Source organism: Schistocerca nitens, chromosome 1 (assembly GCF_023898315.1).
Source record: "Schistocerca nitens isolate TAMUIC-IGC-003100 chromosome 1, iqSchNite1.1, whole genome shotgun sequence".
Taxonomy (NCBI): Eukaryota; Metazoa; Arthropoda; class Insecta; order Orthoptera; family Acrididae; genus Schistocerca; species Schistocerca nitens.
In genome coordinates this window covers 411,495,890-411,516,080 of record NC_064614.1, presented here as the reverse complement: position 1 = coordinate 411,516,080, position 20,191 = coordinate 411,495,890, and the positions used below count along the sequence as shown (strand labels likewise).

The window sequence follows — 20,191 nt, the reverse complement described above, 5'->3', positions numbered from 1 at the left end:
TGGTAGCCAATTCCCTTCCTGTCACCACCCCATTACTCCCAGGATAGAATATGTGTACCCCAACTGTCTGCATGTAATGTTATTCACATGAAAGTGAACGAAATTTTCTAAATGTTTGTCAATCGTTTAACTGAGGTGGGATGTGGGTAACAACCCAGTATTTGCCAAGTGGGATACGAGAAACCGCCTAGAAACTACATCCAGGCTGGCCAGCACACCAACCTTCGTCATTAATCCAAAGGGAAGCTTTGGTCTGGAGCCAATGCACCTCCCCGGTCTGGAAGCAGTGCTTAAACACACGTGGCTACACATGTGGCTGTCTGAGCGGGCAATCAAAAACACTGCATTAAAGACATATTATGTAGATATATATGATGTGTAAGATACATTATGTGTAATTAAAAATGTGTCATGATCATCCACCCATCAGCAACAGATATTGGAGTAGTTCCTCATTCAGATCTCTAGGAGGGGGGGGGGGGGGATTGCCAACCCTGTGAAAAGACTGATAAACTAATGAAACAGCATCATTCCATGAGTTGGAGCAAATGGTAGTGAAAGAAGAAAATCTAAAAAGGGAAATGCAGAAGTTATATCTAGATACAGTAACAGCAAATGAAGTGAAATCTGAAGAGTAGGATTTTTGTTCAGGCAAATATAGGATGATGGATAATGAGAGTATGATGCATTATGAAAGGTAAAGGGATGGCGAAGAGTGAGTTACAGAATATTTCAATCATATAATTATTCTCATCAGAATCAATAGCAAACTAACACTACACGAGTGGTACAGATGTACATCTCAAAACACAAGCAGAATATGTATGAAGTCTAAGTGAATCATCAGAAGAATCAGTGTGTGCTAAGCACACCTTAATTATGTTCGCATTTGACTCAGAGGTGTTTCGTTTGAAATCAGGTGGTGACAGAGATTTTCATTACTAAAATTTCTCATGCGTTTCCTGATCACCAAGTTGTCTATCAGTTTCATGAGTTAAACTCTAAACCTGTAAATAATATCTTACTGAGGTCAGTAAAATATGTTATAATTGTAATGAATTTGTTACATAAGAACATTAAATGTGGTGCCAACTAGTGACGAGCAGGGTAGGCTCTGAAATTGAGACTTCACTCTCTACACTTACCAAAAAACAACTGCAACACTTCATTATATAAGCATTCATTACAGTCAAGCATATGATTTAATATATTATAGTATCCAGAGAAGATGTCCAAGGTGAAACATCTCCACCAAAAACTTGTAACGAAATAAATGCAGACTCTCCCAATTTGTTCCAAAGCTTATTATTGAGTACAGGACTTGCCATTGTTTCCATTAATGAGAATCTATGAAATACAGCTACAAGGTACCGGTAAGCGACAAACAAAATGCAGTGCGTTTTATGCCTGCATTGAGCAACTATTCCCACGACTGAGATGTGGCTACAGTAAACAGAACCTCACCAAATGCAGTGTGAGCTATGGCTTTGAGAGGCAGCACAACCGACTTCCAACAGTTCTGTATGCTGCACACTTCAAAGGAATAGGCTATATGTGCAAGGAAATATATGTACACACACATGTATTAATATATTCCATACAATAGACAAACAGCTATCTAGCAATCACTGAAAACTGAAATTTATCAGTTACACAGCCGTGATAAAATACATAGCCTCCTGTACAAGTGCAGCATAAACAAAGTTCATTTCAAAACGCCCAATATTTTAAATTATGGAAATAAATGTTTTCACAATTAGAATTAAATGATAAATATGTGGGACACATTTGTTTTATGTGGAAGCAGCTACCAAATTTTAGCCTAGCTGATATAAGGTGATGTATATTAAAATTATTTTGAAAGACACTGACTTATAGGAAAATATTGCCTCTTGCTCCAAGTGGTCAAAACAGGTCATAAGAAATAATAAAAACATTTTTGTTGTTGTGGTTTGATGCTGTTCTCACAGCTACTCTATCCTGGGCCAACCTCTTCATCCTGAATAACTACTACAACCTACATCCTTCTGAATCTGCTTACTGTTAGTATATTCATCTCTTACCCTGAACACTTCTCTCAAATACTAAAATGGGGATCCTGTGATGTATCACAATGTGCGCTATCAACCAATCCCTTCTTCTAGTCAGGTTGTGCCACAAATTTCTTTTCTCCCCAATTCTATTCAGTACGTCCTCATTAGTTACATGTTCTACCCATCGAATCTTCAGCATTCTTCTGTACCACGAAATTTCAAAAGCTTCTATTCTCTTCTTGTGTACTCTGTTTATTGTCCATGTTTCACTTCCATATACTCCACACAAATATGTTCAGAAAGGACATACTAATGCTTAAATCTACATTTCATGTTAGCAAATTTCTCTTCTCCAGAAACATTTTTCTTCCCATTGCCAATCTACATTTAATACCCTCTCTACCTTAGCTATCACCAGTTATTTTTCTGCCCAAATAGCAAAATTCATCTACTACTTTTAGTGTCCGCTGAGCAAGGTGGTGCAGTGGTCAGCACACTGGACTCGCATTCGGGTGGACAATGGTTCAATGCCGTGTCCGGCCATCCTGATTTGGAATTTCCTAAATCGGTTCAGACAAATGCCAGGACAGTTCCTTTGGAAGGGCATGGCAGACTTCCTTCCCTAATATGATGAGACCGATGACCTCACTGTTTGGTCTCCTCCACCAAATCAATCAAATTTTAGAGTCTCATTTCCTAATCTAATTCCCACAGTATCACCTGACTTAATTCAACTACATTCTGTTCTCTTTGTTTTGCTTTTGTTGATGTTCATCTTGTATCCTTCTTTCAAGGCACTGTCCATTCCAGTCAACTGCTCTTCCAAGTCTTTTGCTGTCTCTGACAGAATTCCAATGTCATCGGCAAACCTCAAAGTTTGTATTTCTTCTCCATGAACTTTAATTCCTAATCCAAATTTTTCTTTGGTCTCCTTTACTGCTTGCTCAAAGTACAGATCAAATAATGTAGGGGATAGCCTACAGCCGTCTCACTCCATTCTCTACAACTTCTTCCCTTTCATGCCCCTTGACTCTTGTAACTGCCATCTGGATTCTGTACAAGTTGTTAATAGCCTTTCACTCCCAGTATTTTACCTCTGCTACATTCATTGTCAAAACCTCTCTCTAGGTCTACTAATGCTATGAAAGTAGGCTTGAATTTCTTTAACCTATCATCTAACGTAAGTTGTAGGGTCAGTATAGTTTCACATGTTCTTACATTTCTTCAGAATCCAAAATGATCTTCCCTGAGGATGACTTCTGCCAGTTTTCCCATCCTTCTGTAAAGAATTTGTGTTAGTATTTTGTAACCACGATTTATTAAACTGATAATTCGGTAATATTCACATCTGTCAGTAACCGCTTGTTTTGGAATTGGAATTATTACATTCTTCTTGATGTCTGGTGGTGTTTCCCTTTCGTCATACATCCTGCACACTAGCTGGAAGTGTTTTGCCATCGCTAGCTCTCCCAAGGATATCAGTAGTTTTGATGAAATATGATCTGTTCCTGGGACCTTGTTTTGACTGATGTCTTTAAGTGCTGCCTTCACTCCCTTGTACAGAGCCCCTATACAGTCTCTCCACCTTTCAGCTTTCCCTTCTTTGCTTCAGACTGGTTTTCCATCTGAGTTCTTGATATTCATACAGCTGTTTCTCTTTTGTTTTGATGGATGTTACCCCTGCAACTAATAAAAGACTGCTGCCCCTCTTCAGCAACCACACACTCGTCTGGCCTCTCAACAGATACCCCTCCACTGTGGTTGATCCTACGGTAGGGCTATCTGCATCCAAGAGGCACTCGAGTCACCCCACCAATAGCAAGGTCCATGGTTCACACTACTTTTGAACAATGTCCTCCTCCAGAGCCAACTATGCCAGGTAGAAGTTGCTGCAGTGCCAATGAGTCCTCAGGCTTACTCTAGAGTATGAGCCAAATATGCCTTCTTGCATAAAGTACCATTATAAATGTAGTGTACATTTTGGAAACATACTATGAGATTAAAAGTACTATAAATATTGTGTACACTTTAAGAACCATGTTAAGAAATAAAAGTATGTGCTGAACCAAAACTCGAACCTGTATGCATGACTAGTGGCTTGTAATGAAGCTTCAGTCAGACATAATCTTTGTCTTCTCCTACTTGCAAATACCTCAGGGGCTGTCCTGCAAACCTTACATGGAGTATGGAAAGTAGGAGACAGATATTAGATTTGTTATGGGGCTATGGTGTGCTTGGGTAGCTTATTTGACAATAAGAGTATTGTCCACAAAATGCTGGACATGGGTCCAAGTCCCGTTCACAACAGAGGTGTTATCTGACAGATGGTTTTACAAATACCTGTGTAACTGTAATTTGTAAATAAAATTTTGTAAAAATATAAACTTGTTTATATAGGAGCTGGATTATATTTTTCAATGTTCTGGTTGAATTCTTGTCCTACTTTACAGTGCATATGAAATAAATTAGGATTAAAATTATATTTTATGGCAAAATTTAGTTAACTGACAAAGAAATTAGCATTTAAAAATAGTCTATATTTTTCATATATTGGACACTTACAAAACCTTTCAGAGTACAAAGCCATCTTCTGTAATCATCATCACCTAAGTCACCATCCTGGACTGAGAACAAACATTTGATCACAATGTGTGATGTCCATGCCTGCTTTAATAATGACTGTAGAGATGACACATTTAACAATGACCTCAATAATGTACCCTGCATTATTTGGATGTAAAAACTCTTACAGCCAACATGTATCAACACTGTCAGAGAAAAAATATTGGACAATGTGTCCCACAAGGAATTACATTCTCTAGTGAAATATCACATAATCATAACAACAATATGTAGATACCTAATCGAATTTATCCCGGATGCAACAGGAACACTCACAGACTCTTGAGTAAGCCAACAGTCACTATTATAATTCAGTTTTATACCTACAGTGAATATATTCCTGTCTAAAGAGAACCTAAATTGGCTAGATGCTTCATAGTAAATTGAATATAGTGATATTGTACAACTCTTAATTTCAGCACCTTTCTCAAGCATTTGTTGCAATAAAATGATTTGGGATTTCTGTCCCATACCTCCTTCCATAATTCTTCGCATGCCAATAAAGCTCATTCCCAAAGCTGAAGAAAATTTTCTGTTATATTTCAATATCTTTTGAAGATTAACCTCAGGACCTTCAACATACATTTGTTCTTTGTAATATTCATGAGCTGATTAGAGCCAAAAAGGTTCAATGCCAGCATCTAAACTGTCAGTTATCTGATAACAGAGGAACAACAGAAGTTCAAGCAGCACACAGCCATGATAAAGAAATTTGACAATCTCAATTCTTCCTTTCTGGTTCAAATTTGTGTTGGTTCACCCATTCACTTCATGGCTATTTCATTAATGTGTGTGTTACTGCAACACTAAATGCATTTTACTGTACAGCTCAAAGTTAGCTTGAAATTAAAACTAAATTAATTGATGTGTGTTGTATACTGAGTGACTTCTACAACACATGGTTCATTGCATATTCCTTGAATATAAGTTCCTCTCAATACAAGAAAATAGTACACATACTAGAAAAATCAAATACAAAGAGGATTTTTTAAAAGTATTTACTGAAAAATAAAGGGCAAATATAAATTATTTTTCTACATAGTTTCCTCCTTTCGAAACAAACTTTCTGAGTGAGCAGGAAAGTTTTTCATTCCAGCATTGAAGAATTACGCTGGGTGCATCAGGAGCCAATCACTTATGAATTCCTCCATGCCCTCATCATGATCATCATCATCATCATCTTCAAATAGTTGCGAGTAAAGAGCATTTATTCAAGTTTTGAGACCATTAGAGCTGCAGTATGGGGCCTGGCTTTGTCAGGGAGGGTGAGGGTCCCTCTAAACAGTTGGGTTCTCCTTTTGTGGTGATTCGCATTCTTCACCTTCATCAACAGCTCACAATAGCACACGATATTGACTGTATTTCACTCATACCAAAAATCAATCAGCAAAATGCCTCACTGGATGAAGAAAATGGCTGAAGGGACCTTGCCAACCGACCCACCAAGTCTTGACTTTCACTGGGGATGTCTCCTTCTTCATCCGCCACTCCATACTGGCTTGTTTTGACTCAGGAGTGTAGTAATGGACCCATGTTTCATCATAGGTGATGATATGACACAAAAATGCATCACCATCTTCTACAAACCTTGCTGTAAACCTCTGACAGACTCCAAACTTCTCAACTTCTGATTTGAAGCCAAAAGGTGAGATATCCATCTGGCACATCACTTGTCAGCTCCCATAAATTATCCTGAGCTGTTCTGTAATTCTCAATACATTCACTCCTCAATATTCTTGAAGAATGTCTTGAACTGCTTGAATGTTTTCTTCTGTAATGCTGATACGAGGAATGCGGTTGTGTTCCTAATTTTCCACTTGTTCTTGTCCTTCCCTGAACACCTTTGCGAGGCAAACACACAAGTCCTTGCCAATATTTAGCCCCTAAACTGTGCAGTCAATTGCTGAAAAATATCCATCAATTGAACTCTTTCACAAGCAAGAAATTTTATAATTACTCGTTGCACCTAATGCTCTGACATCATGAGTGCTACTGATGCACTGGTTGGGTGTGTGGAATGGCGGCTCTCATAACTCCCCTCCAAGTGTAGAAGCATGGGCCCAGTCCTACCAACTGTAGACACTCAGTAACAACAATCCTGTTTATGCTTGATTTACCCTATCAATGAACAAAGACAAAAACATTATCATCATGGCAGTTCATCAAAGAAGCATGCTGGCTTTAGAAAATTGCTTCAAGATTCAATATGAGCTGATAAGACTGTTGGTTTGAATAGAAATTGACAAATGCTCCGTACTTCAAGGGGGATTGCTACAACATATACAATGATTGTTCAATAAGTAAGGTAAGAAGAGCTTTCAAGGGTGTATAAATACCCTGTGCAAATTAAATTCCACGTACAGACAGAAGAAGTGATTGAAGCTTTCAAATGCTGCTGATAGATGGAATGTCACTGTGCTCTGAAACAATTTTAAGACAGAGGCACTGAAGAATACATGGTTAGCAATTGAGTTGTGAGGTGTAATAAGGTTTTTACATTTAAAGAAAATGTTTGATTAAAGAAAATGTTCTCAACTGTAATTCATCACCCATAAGGGTAACTCATATACATAAATAACCTACGGGATAATGTTGAAAGTTCCACAGGGCTATTTGCATATGATTCTGTTGTATATAGAGAAGTCTCAATGTTAGCAAATTGTAGTGAAATGCAGGAGGATCTGCAGAGGACTTTTGTTTGGTGCAAAGGTTAGCAACTGACCCTCAACATAAATGTAATGTCCTGCACATCCATATGTGGAAATCCTCATTACTGTATGATCGCATGACAGCCAAACATTTACTGGAAGTGATCACATGCATTAAATGTGTAAGAGTATTTAAAAGAAGAACGACCATATTAAATTAATCATAAGAAAGGCATATGCCAGACTGAGATTCATCGGAAGAATCGTCGGGAGGTGTAGTCCACCCACAGAGGAGGTGGCTTACAAAAACCTTGTTCAGCCAATACTTTCGCTCATCAGTCTGGGATCTTTACCAGCTAGGATTAATACACTATGTGATGAAAAGTATCTGGACACCCCCAAAAACATACGTTTTTCATATTAGGTGCATTGTGTTGCCACCTACTGCCAGGTACTCCATATCAGTGACCTCAGCAGCCATTAAACATCATGAGAGAGCAGAATGGGGCGCTCCGAAGAACTCACAGACTTGAAACGTGGTCAGGTGATTGGGTGTCACTTGTGTCATACGTCTGTACACAAGATTTCCACACTCCTAAACATCCCTAGTCCACTTTTTCTGATGTGATAGTGAAGTGGAAACTTGAAGGGATACGTACAGCACAAAAGCGTACAGGCCACCATCGTCTGTTGACTGAAACAGACCGCCGACAGTTGAAGAGGGTCATAATGTGTAATAGGCAGACATCTATCCAGACCATCACACAGGAATTCCAAACTGCATCAGGATCCACTGCAAATACTATGACAGTTAGGCAGGAGTTAAGAAAACTTGGATTTCATGGTCGAAGGGATGCTCATAAGTCACACATCATGCTGGTAAATACCAAATAATGCCTCGCTTGGTCTAAGGAGCGTAAATATTGGGCGATTGAACAGCAGAAAAATGTTGGATGGAGTGACAAATCATAGTACAAAATGTGGTAATCCAATGACAGGGTGTGGGTATGGCTAATGCCCGTTGAACGTCACCTGCCAGCGTGTGTAGTGCCAACAGTAAACTTTGGAGGCAGTGGTGTTATGGTGTGGTCATGTTTTTCATCAAGGGAGCTTGCACCCCTTGTTGTTTTGCGTGGCACTATCACAGCACAGGCCTACATTGATGTTTTAAACACTTTCTTGCTTCCTACTGTTGAAGAGCAATTCGAGGATGTTGATTGCATCTTTCAACACAATTGAGCACCTGTTCATAATGCACAGCCTGCCGCGGGGTGGTTGTCGGCAATTACATCCCTGTAATGGACGGACCTGCACAGAGTCCTGACCTGAATCTTAAAGAACACCTTTGGAATGTTTTGGTGTGCCGACTTCATGCCAGGCCTCACTGACTGACATTGATACCTCTCCTCAGTGTAGCACCCCATGAAGAATGGGTTGTGATTCCCCAAGAAACCTTCCAGCACCTGACTGAATGCATGCCTGTGACAGTGGAAGCTGTCATCAAGGCTAAGGGTGGGGCAACACTATATTGAATTCCAGCATTACCAATGGAGGGCACCACGAACTTGTAAGTCATTTTCAGCCAGGTGTCTGGATACTTTTCATCTCACAGTGTAGCTGAAACAGAGAAGATTCACAGAGCAGCACTTGTCTTCACAGATTCATTTAGATAGTGCAAAAGCGTCATGGAGATGCTCATCCAACAACAGTGGCAGGCACTACAAGCTAGACATTGCACATCATGGTGGTGTTTACTGTTAAGATTCTATGAGTTTTGTTTCTAGAGAAATCAACTGATATATAGCTCCTCCTACATATAAATCCTACATATAAAACCAGAATGATTTAATCTCACATGGAGGTCTACCAACAATTGTTCTTCCCATGAACCATTTGTGAAAAAGGGAAGTGGCTGTGCTATACAAAGTATATTCCACTACAAACCATAAAGTAGCTAGAGGAATATAGATGAAGAGTTAGCTGATTACAAAGCAAGTGTAGTGTTGCAACAATAGCTGTGGTTTTGTTGAGAGGAACATTAGGGCACCCAAGCACATCAACCTCAGATGACAATCTGTCAAATGGATAATTCAGTGTGCTCATCACCTGTGAGTCCGATTGCACATAAACTCAATATCTCCTTTACCAGTGGTAAGCATATCATGCAGAACACAATAGACTGCTGGAAGACAAGCTCTTGCTGGGTACCATAGCACATCTCGGACGAGGACAAAGGCAAACAAATGAAGTTATCTCCCAGCACTTACTGCTGTATCGGGCTGGGAAGTCCATTTCTGCACTATATCATCATAGGGAATGAAATGTGGGGCATGATGTGATTTCTTTTATGCCATTTTTGACAGGGTGATTTACTGGTGGAAATAATTAGGCAGTCATGGTGACTATGTAGAAAGGCAATATGCACTAGTGTCTCACTAACTTTATGCATGTATTTGATTTCCTGATTATACGTTTCTTTGATGAGGACTTGTTACCTTACTTTTGAACCATGCACAAGAGTATATATACAATATGATTATGGATCTATTGTGTCAACCAGCACTGCTATAGCACTGACACTGTGGATATGATTTGTAAGGTTTCAACAATATGTTGTTGTTGTTGTTGTTGTTGTCTTCAGTCCTGAGACTGGTTTGATGCAGCTCTCCATGCTACTCTATCCTGTGCAAGCTGCTTCATCTCCCAGTACTTACTGCAACCTACATCCTTCTGAATCTGTTCAACAATATAAATTTAAGTAATATTAATAGGCTGGCCATGTCATGACTATTTAACTGTAATAAAATGTACTTTTATCTATAGCAGTGCTTGTAATGCACTCAGCTGCTTTACTGTTACACAATTCATACAGTATGCTATAGGTCACTTTCCATTTACTTCCATGCCATAAATGTTCACTTGGAAAATTTCGTTTGTTTTCCCCTAAGCGTTTTACAGCTCTTTTTTTAATATCACTCATATGTCTTTGAATGTATCTTTAACACAAGAAACTGTCAACAGTATGAACTGGGAGTATAATACACTGGTACCTTTGTATACTCTAGCACCGTTACAGGTATCTATGAACATCATAAAAGTGGCCAGAAGTGTAGCAAATGGGTCTGAGTTACGACAACAAGTTTTGTCAAGAAGAAGCTAATAATTCCACTTTCCTGAATGATTATCAATTACATATCTACATCTAGCAGCCTGTCACATGAGCAGTAACAGGATGACTTATACAAGACATGCACTATTTACTAGCAAATCCGCCTGATGATGTAAGCATATGACTGTACAATATTTAGCAATAATTTAATAGTAAAGATTTGTGTGCAGTCGCCAGCCATTGTGTCCAATCGGTTCTAGGCGCTTCAGTCCGGAACCATGCTGCTGTTACGGTCGCAGGTTCGAATCCTGCCTCAGGCATGGATGTGTGTGATGTCCTTAGGTTAGTTAAGTTTAAGTAGTTCTAAGTCTAGGGGACTGATGACCTCAGATGTTAAGTCCCATACTGCTTAGAGCCATTTGAATCATTTGTGTGTGTGTGTGTGTGTGTGTGTGTGTGTGTGTGTGTGTGTGTGTGTGTGTGCAGTCAATTTCTGTTTATTGTTTTTCTGGTGCCCAATGTATTTCAAGTGCAGATCCAAGTGTTCACCAGTAGAAGCATCATATTTTAACATTTACAATATTATAAAAAGGATAGACTGCTACTCTCCACTTAGTGGAGATGCCGAGTCACAGACAGGCATTATACAAAGACTGTCAAACAAGTAAGCTTTCAGCCAAAAAGGCCTCCATTGGAATTAAACAACATACACACAAATACCCCCCCATGAACCATGGACCTTGCCGTTGGTGGGGAGGCTTGCATGTCTCAACAATACAAATAGCCGAACGGAGGGATATCTGTTGAGAGGCCAGACAAACGTGTGGTTCCTGAAGAGGGGCAGCAGCCTTTTCAGTAGTCTGGATGATTGACTGATCTGGCCTTGTAACACTAACCAAAACGGCCTTGCTGTTGTTGTACTGCGAACGGCTGAAAGCAAGGGAAAACTACAGTCGTAATTTTTCCCGAGGGCATGCAGCTTTACTGTATGGTTAAATGATGATGGCATCCTCTTGGGTAAAATATTCCCCCATTCGGATCTCCGGGCGGGGACTACTCAAGAGGATGTCGTTATCAGGAGAATGAAAACTGGCATTCTACGGATCGGAGTGTGGAATGTCAGACCCCTTAATCGGGCAGGTAGGTTAGAAAATTTAAAAGGGGAAATGGATAGATTGAAGTTAGATATAGTGGGAATTAGTGAAGTTCGGTGGCAGGAGGAAGAAGACTTTTGGTCAGGTGAATACAGGGTTATAAATACAAAATCAAATAGGGGTAATGCAGGAGTAGGTTTAACAATGAATAAAAAAGTAGGAGTGCGGGTAAGCTACTACCCACAGCATAGTGAACGCATTATTGTGGCCAAGATAGACACGAAGCCCACACCTACTACAGTAGTACAAGTTTATATGCCAACTAGCTCTGCAGATGAAGAAATTGATGAAATGTATGATGAGATAAAAGAAATTATTCAGGTAGTGAAGGGAGACGAAAATTTAATAGTCATGGGTGACTGGAATTAGAGTGTAGGAAAAGGGAGAGAAGGAAACGTAGAAGGTGAATATGGATTGGGGCTAAGAAATGAAAGAGGAAGCCGCCTGCTGTGCCTACCTGTGACTCAACTTTCCCCTATATGGTGTGTTGCAATCTACCCTTTTCACAATATTGCCATTATTTGATCCTGGATTTCCCAATGTTTAATTTGATGGTTACAATTACTTTTACAGAGAATTTCAATTTAAATGTTAACTACTGCAGAATTGATGATGTTATCCCATTTTGTCACTGATAGATGAAATAATAAATAATACCTAAATGAGAAAATTCAAATTTAGCCCTTGAAAATGTAGTTTCAGGTCTGAAACACATCAGATACTTTAAAAGCAATAAACATATAGTGACTTGAGACAGCTCCTTATTATTAAACACCTTAACCTAAAAATACCACATTGACAATCACACTTCCATTGTGAAATCAAAATACTTTTTTAAAAATTGCAAAATACTTCACACCAAGTCAGTTCAAATGTATATACACAGTATTTAAACTTTTCTTATGCAGTTGGCTGGTGTTTGTTGTCCTGTCACTGCCAATGTTGCCAGCCAAACAAGTGCAACAGCATTGCAACAGTTGTTTTTGAATGCTGTGTTTCATTTTCGTATCTCTTGTTCAGGCCAGTCATGCTAAAACATGAAATGTAGTTCCTGTCATATCTGCTAGATCCAAATACTTGCTTTTATTGTTGTGGTTTTCAATCTGAAGAACAGTATGGTACACCTCTCCACACTACTTTATCCTGAGCAAGCCTCTTCACATCAAAATAATTACTGCAAGCTACTTCCATTTGAATCTCCTGACTGTATTCATCTCTTGGTCTCCATCTACCCAATTCTATTCAGCACCACCTGATTAGTTAGGCAATTTACCCAACTAATCATCATCACTATTCTGCAGCACCACATTTCAAAAGTTTCTATTCCCTCCTTGCCTAAACTGCGTATCATCCAAGTTTCACTTCCACGCATCGCTACACTCCAGACAAATACCTTTAGAAAATATTTCCAAACACTTAAAATTATATTCAATGTTAACAAATTTCACTTTTTCAGAAATGTTTTTCTTGCCAATGCCAGTCTACATTTTAGGACCTCTCCATTATGGCCATCATCAATTATTTTACTGCTGAAATAGCAAAACTCACCTACTAGTTTCAGCCTCTTATTTCCGATTCTAATTCCCCCAGCACTGACTGATTTAATTCAACTATAAGAGCTAGTCAAATGAAAATCAAACACCCGCCACAAAAAGTAATCATGACATGTGTTAAGACACTTATCCCACTGGGAAACAAGACAATCAATCCCTGTTTCACAGAATGCAGTCGGCTGCTGACAGACCCACAACCACACCCACTCTTGCACTTCCTCATCTGACTGAAGTTGATTTCTGCACATGACTTTCTTCAGGTTGCCAAAGATGTGAAATCCCACTGGGTGGAAGATCCGGCCTGTACGGGGGATGCTGCAATGTTTCCCAACCACATTGCTTGTTGTAACCTACATCAGATGGGTAGTGTGGGTGTGGGCATTATAGTGCGACAGGATGATTCCATCCCACAGCACACCAGACCATTCTGACTTTATGGTGAGTCACAGTTTCTGCATAGTATATTCATAGTGCTGTGCGCTGATTGTGGTTCCACACTAGAGGAACCTGATGAGCAGAGGGTCCCTGCAGTTGAAGAAGGAAGTCATTGTGACCTTACCAGGCTTGTGTGAGCAGCTTGGATTCCTTTGCTGGGAGGTGTGGGATGTTTCCACTGTTGGCTTTGTTGTTTGAATTTGGGCTGTTGGACAAAATCATCCTGTTGCACGATAACAATCAACCCCACACTGCCAATTGACGACACTTCAGCAATTTGGGTGGGAAGCAATGCAACATCCTCCATACACCCTGGATCTTCCACTGAGTGATTTTCAAATCTTTGGTGACCTGAAGAAAGAAGTGCATGGAAGTTGGTTTCTGTCAGACAAGGAAGTGTGACAGTGGCTGTGATTGTGCATCCATCAGCCATTGACCACATTCTACTAAACAAGAATTTATCATTTCATTCCCCAGTGGGAATGCACGTGGTGATTACTTTTGAATGAACCATTCCATGGTCCTGTTGTGGCAGCTGTTCAGTTTTCATTTCAGCCTCTCGTATATTCCATTACCCTCATTTTGCCATTGTTGATATTCATCTTAGAACCTCCTTTCACAGCACTGTCTATTACGTGGGGGCAGCTGTTCAGTTTTCATTTCAGCCTCTCGTATATTCCATTACCCTCATTTTGCCATTGTTGATATTCATCTTAGAACCTCCTTTCACAGCACTGTCTATTACATTCAACTGCTCTTCCAAGTCCTTTGCTGTCTCTTCACTGAATTGCAATGTCACCGATAAACCTCAAAGTTTTTATTTCTTCTTCCTGAATCCTTCTCCAAATTTTTCTTTTGTTTCCATTATTGCTTGTTCAGTGTATACACTGAATAACATCAGGGATATGTTAAATCTGTCTCACTCCCATCTCAACCACTGCTTCCCTTTCAAGCCCTGTGACTCAACACTGCTGTATGGTTTCTGTACAAGTTGTAAATAATCTTTTGCTCGCTTTCTTTATGTTATCCCTACAACCTTCAGAATTTCAAAGAGTGTATTCCATTCAACTTTGTCAAAAGCTTTTTCTAAGCCTACAAATGCTATAAATATAGGTTTGCCTTTCTTCAAGCTACCTTCTAATATAAGTCATAGGGTCAGTATTTCCTCACGTGCTCCTACTTTTCTACAGCACTCAAACTGATCTTCTTCATGGTTGGTTTCTACCAGCTTTTCCATTCTTCTTCAACTAATTCATGTCTGTATTTTGCAGCTACTTATCAGAAAAGAAAGCTTACTACAGTAAGGTAGGTGCTCGGTACACAGCACACTGTGCAGGCACTGTCACTGCATTGCATCAGGGAGGTGGGGAGCCTTCCCTCCACATTCCACCTCTCCTACAGCAGTCCAGGTGACTCAACTGATGAGTTGTGCAACATAGTATGGTGTACCAACTTATACAGAGAAACTATGTAGACAAAGGATGGTTGCGTGAGCAAACAATTTTAGCAATAAAACAGACATACTTCGGCAAACCAGTCAGCAAATACAGAATGTGATACCAGAACAAAAACAGTTAAATTGGCTGATACAATGATGAACCACGATGAAATCATTACCTTTCCTAAATCTTCCTTACTTCCACTCATTTCAACTATCTTACCATTCAGCTTTAAGAGCTCCATCTTCTGGTAAGATTAGCATACAGTACAACTATCAATAAAGCACAAGTCCAAAAAATTCCAATATTGTGGAGTGAATTTAAAAGAATCATGTTCACGAGTAGGCCAGATGCAAAACTTATTCATGTTTGCATCCAAAACCAAAAAACCAAATGTAGTTTATAACAATACACTTTCATTAATTTTGATGTTTTAAAAATGAGAATATTCACTCGTTTCAACTCAAAGAATGGAAAAAAGACCAAGAGAAGCAGGTTCTAGTCACCTACTACCATAACAAAAAAATGTAAACAATTCAATACTAAAACTGACGCTCCTTGTTCCACAACAGCAACATTGTAACACCAGATTATAAATCATCAGGAGAACATACACTACAAAAATGAGAGCTAGAGTAAAAGGTAGCTTCAGGAGAATATCGGGTTGACCCTTTTGCTGACTCCTCCCCCTACACTCATCTCTCAGAATACATACTACATTTCCAACGAACTTGATAATGACATTACAGTCATTCCATAATTTCATTCTTCCTTCATGCATCAATTAGGGTATAAAAGACAAGCTTAGAAAGTATTAAAATATTTTTAAAAAGGTGGTGAGATTAACTTTTCTAGATTACCAAATTCCCCAAAGTAGTTTCTGCTTACTCTAGAACTTGAAGCAGAAATCAGTGAGATAATTAAAACAACATTTGAGAATGTTTCAATTATAATTATCAGTTGAACAAGGACGTAAGTGATTATTTAATATGATGGTAACATTTTCAGAATGCAAATAGATGAATTCAAGGCTGTAAATACCTTCAGACCTCAAGAATAATTTAATAATTCCAATTACCAAGAGGGTACGTGCTGACAGGTGTGGATACTACTGAACAGTCAGTGGAAGAAGTCATGATTTCAAATTACTGGCATTAATTATTTACAAAAGAATGGAAAAACTGGTTAAAGTTGACCTCAGGGAAGATCAGTTTGGATTCAAGTTAAATGTTGGTATATGCAATACAAGACAAGTCATAGCATCAATCTTAGAAGGTAGACTGAAGAAAGGTAAAACTATGCTTATAGTATATGTAGATTTGTAGAAAGCTTGTGACAATGTTGCTCTTCATACACTCTTTGAAATTCTGATGTTAGAATGGATTGGTTGGTTATCGCAAAGCATGGTTATCTGGGAGAGAGTAAGGTTTAGTTGCCTAATTGGAAAGGTTTTTCTTTCCTTTGTGCACAACGTCACCTTTCCTGCACGAAGTGTGACTCCTGTGTTATGTGTATCTGTTGACCATAAGTGAATATCATAGGTGTGTGTAATTTGGTGTCATGTTCGTGTTTTAATACAGGGAGCACATGGCTGTCTACAATTTGCACAGAAACGAGACTGTAGCTGCAGGACATAAAAGGAAGCAGTGCATGAGAATGAAGTGAGACGTACATGCAGCCTATCACTTGATATTCAGTCAAGAAGCTGTGAAAGAAACCGAGGAAAAATTTGAAAAGGTAATTAAATTTCAGGGAGAAGAATTAGAACTTTGAAGTTTGCCAACAATATCCTAATTTTGTCAGGCACAGTAAAAGACATGCAGGGCACATCAAACAGAACAGATGGTGGTTTGAAAAGGGGTTATAAGATGAACATCAGTAAAAGTAAAATAAGTGTAACTGAAAGCAATCACATTAAATTAATAGATGCTGAGGGGATGACATCAGGATGAGACTATGGTAGGCGAGTTTCATTATCTGTGGAGCAAATAACTAGTGATGGTCAAAATAGGGAAGATATAAAACACAGACTGGCAATGGCATGAAAAGCTTTTCTGAAAAGGAGAAATTTGTGAACACTGAATATAAATTTAAGGTCTAAGAAGTGTTCTCTGAAGATATTTGTCTTGAGTGTAGCCTCGTGATAAGTACAGGATAAACATTTCAGAGAAGCAGAGAATAGTAGCTTTTGAATTGTGATGTTACAGAGAAATCTGTAAGATTAGATTGGTTGGTCGAAAAACTAATGAGGAGGTACTAAACTGAATTGTGGGGCAAAAGTAATTTGTGGCACGACTTGACAAAAGAAGGGATTGTTTGATAGGACACATCACGGGGCATCAACAAACTTTCAATTTAGTAATGAACGAAAAAAATGGGGGGGGGGGGGAGGGGGTTTGGGAGAAAAAGACAGAGAGAAGGGGGGAGGGAAAGAGAGCAAGAGAGAGTGTGAGAGAGAGAGAGAGAGAGAGAGAGAGAGAGAGAGAGAGAGAGAGAGAGACCCATGCTTGACTACAAATGCATGTAGGTTGCAATAGCTATATAGAGATGAAGAGGATTGCAAAGGATAGATCTGCCTCAAACCAGTCAGACTCAAGAGAACAACAAAAACAATGCAAACATAACACCCTTTTACTGTGCATTTAGTTACTGTAAATGTAGTTTTAGGTGTTACATGAGCAAGTGGCACAGTACTCACAGCTTGCGATAACCTCAAACAGCAAACAAAAAACTGACACCCAGCAATGTAGTCGAGGACTCCAGGGGGAAAAAACTGAATTTCCTGTTACAATCTTTATTAACAATGCTGTGTAGCTTGTCCTGTGGTTACAAGACCAAATTGTTTCAAATTCTCCTTTTTTCCCCTGCTGTTCTCCCAAACTACTTCAGCTACAGAGCGATCAAATTCTCTCAGACTTGCTGCAGTGTTGATAAATGTACACTGAACTGGTTGTTCTTCTATCTTCCAACAAGATAAGCACACTAGTTGTTCCAATAAGTAATTCAGCCTGCAATGTGACAATACTCAGAGAAAGCGCAATACAGAAGTATGTCACATGTCCCTATACCGCAGAAGTACAGATAAATGTTAATCACTGTCAGTGGGGCATTAAAACCTAATATTCCCTTTATTTTATTTGAATGCGAGTAACCCGTATTGAACACACCAAACACATCACTATCATCATAAGTACGAGTTGAGCGAAACAGTTTCCATACTCCTGCACATTTCCATATTTTTGTGACTATTTTGATGTAGAGTCCTTGTGCATGTATTGCGGGACACCTGTGTAACTGAGTAAACAATTTTACATTAATTTTGTAACTGAAGGTAATATACGTAGTACGTTGAAAACTTAAATTATGAACACCTCCACAGTGGAGTTTTGCACCTCCTCTCTCTTCTATAAGGGCAGTATCTAGTGGTGGTATAGACTGCACAGTATACCAAAAACTTTCCCTTTCTTTGAGTGCACCATTTGCTTTCCAAGGCATGTACATCACTATCTGAAGCACCTAGGATGTTCTCAATATGGGCACTCCGTGATCATGATGACTGAGCACATTAATTCACTGTCAAGGTGTGGTCATTGGAGCACTGTTGCAATTTTCTAAATCTGTAGAGCATTACACTGTTTTGCTTAACGGAGAGGTCTGCAATGTGATGCTACAGCTGAATAAAATGACACATATTAACTGAAGGGGGCCCCTTTTTCATCACTTGTAAACAATATCATTAGAGGATACTTCTGTCAGTTGGGAAACACTGTGCGCTGCACCCTGTTACTCGCCGGTCCAGATAAACTTCCGTGATTTGGACATCCAAGGGTAAAACCCCTGCACTCATTACAAGTGAGCCTGTAAGGCATGGGACAGTGTGTTCTGCATTTTTTATGAGATAATTCATATTCACAGAACAAGTGAGGGCTGCAGTGTCCTATCCATCTGATTCGACTTAGGGTTCTCTGGAGGCTATCATCCACAAGTTTTTGACCCAGGCAGAGAATTCACAGTGTTGATCTGAACTGAACAGAGTTACTCAGTGCAGGCCCTTGCCACGTGCAGTGGAAAGCTCAGTGCCTCCATGATACACAAGGGATGGCCAACGGTACTGACCCCAATCATATATCTCATAGTGAATGATCACACTGATTGCATCATAAGACATAGCTGTCCAATCAGCTGAGTCCATGCCATTGTTGTCATTGCTCAAAAGATAAACTTTATGGTAATCTCTTTTGCAAGCACCCAGTAGCAGATTAATTTGTATAGGAATGGGAATTGTATAAAAGCACTATGTCTGCATCTTTCCAGATAGTGTAAGATGGTATGGCTTAAGAAATACAACAGTCATGGTACTCAAGGTGGTGTGAACATTAATGGATATCAATTACTATTTGGTGAGGAAGATGACATAGAAATGGTGAAATGCACAAAAAAAAAAGGAAGGAGAAGAACAAGCTGCCTGTCTGATGCTGAGGCTGACAGAAGACTAGCACCACAGACCCATGCACGCTCAATCAGTCCATTCAGTAGCTCAGAGTCCACACAAAAATGTAGCTTAATCCCACAGTCTCAAAATAACAGATCAGGAGATGTGGGCAAGCAGCCACGTCACTAACTCTTACATCAGACTACATGGAGGCACTTTCGAATCTTGCTCTCTTGAAATTATCATTTGCTGTGGAGCAGACAGCCTTTGAATGCCCACTTCTGCCTCTCTCTATTATTTCACATTCATCTTGTAAGATTGCTGTTCCCATCAAATGTATTTAGTTCCCCCCCCCCCCCCCATCCCCCCAATTCACTTATGAGAATTGTAATCAGGCTAACCCCATCTTTCATCGAAGATCCCACAGTAAACCATACTGCTGCAGTAAACATAGATTTTCTCAATTGTATTTATGACTCTCAATCACCCATGACACAATCAATTCTTCCGTCTTGCTCACATCCCACTGGGTGTTCTGTACAAGTGTACATAACAATGATGAATTATAGAAAAATTTATTGATGTACTACTAGTTCAGATGACAGACCCATCTTGGTGGCTGCTGAAAATGTTAGTACTCATTGTATGGGGCTCGAGACTGGTGAAACTTGGCATCCAAACGCTATAATAAATAATCTGGTGCAGCCAACATTTTTCATAATTACTAAATGGAAACAGCTCTCATATGCGTTAGCAGAGCTGTGCT

At 39.4% G+C, this 20,191-nt stretch overlaps 1 protein-coding gene across 1 annotated transcript in view; it reads right to left on the bottom strand.

The window, feature by feature from the left end:
• Positions 1 to 20,191, bottom strand: part of LOC126249766 (uncharacterized) — a 1,113,531-nt gene that overhangs the window by 649,615 nt on the left and 443,725 nt on the right.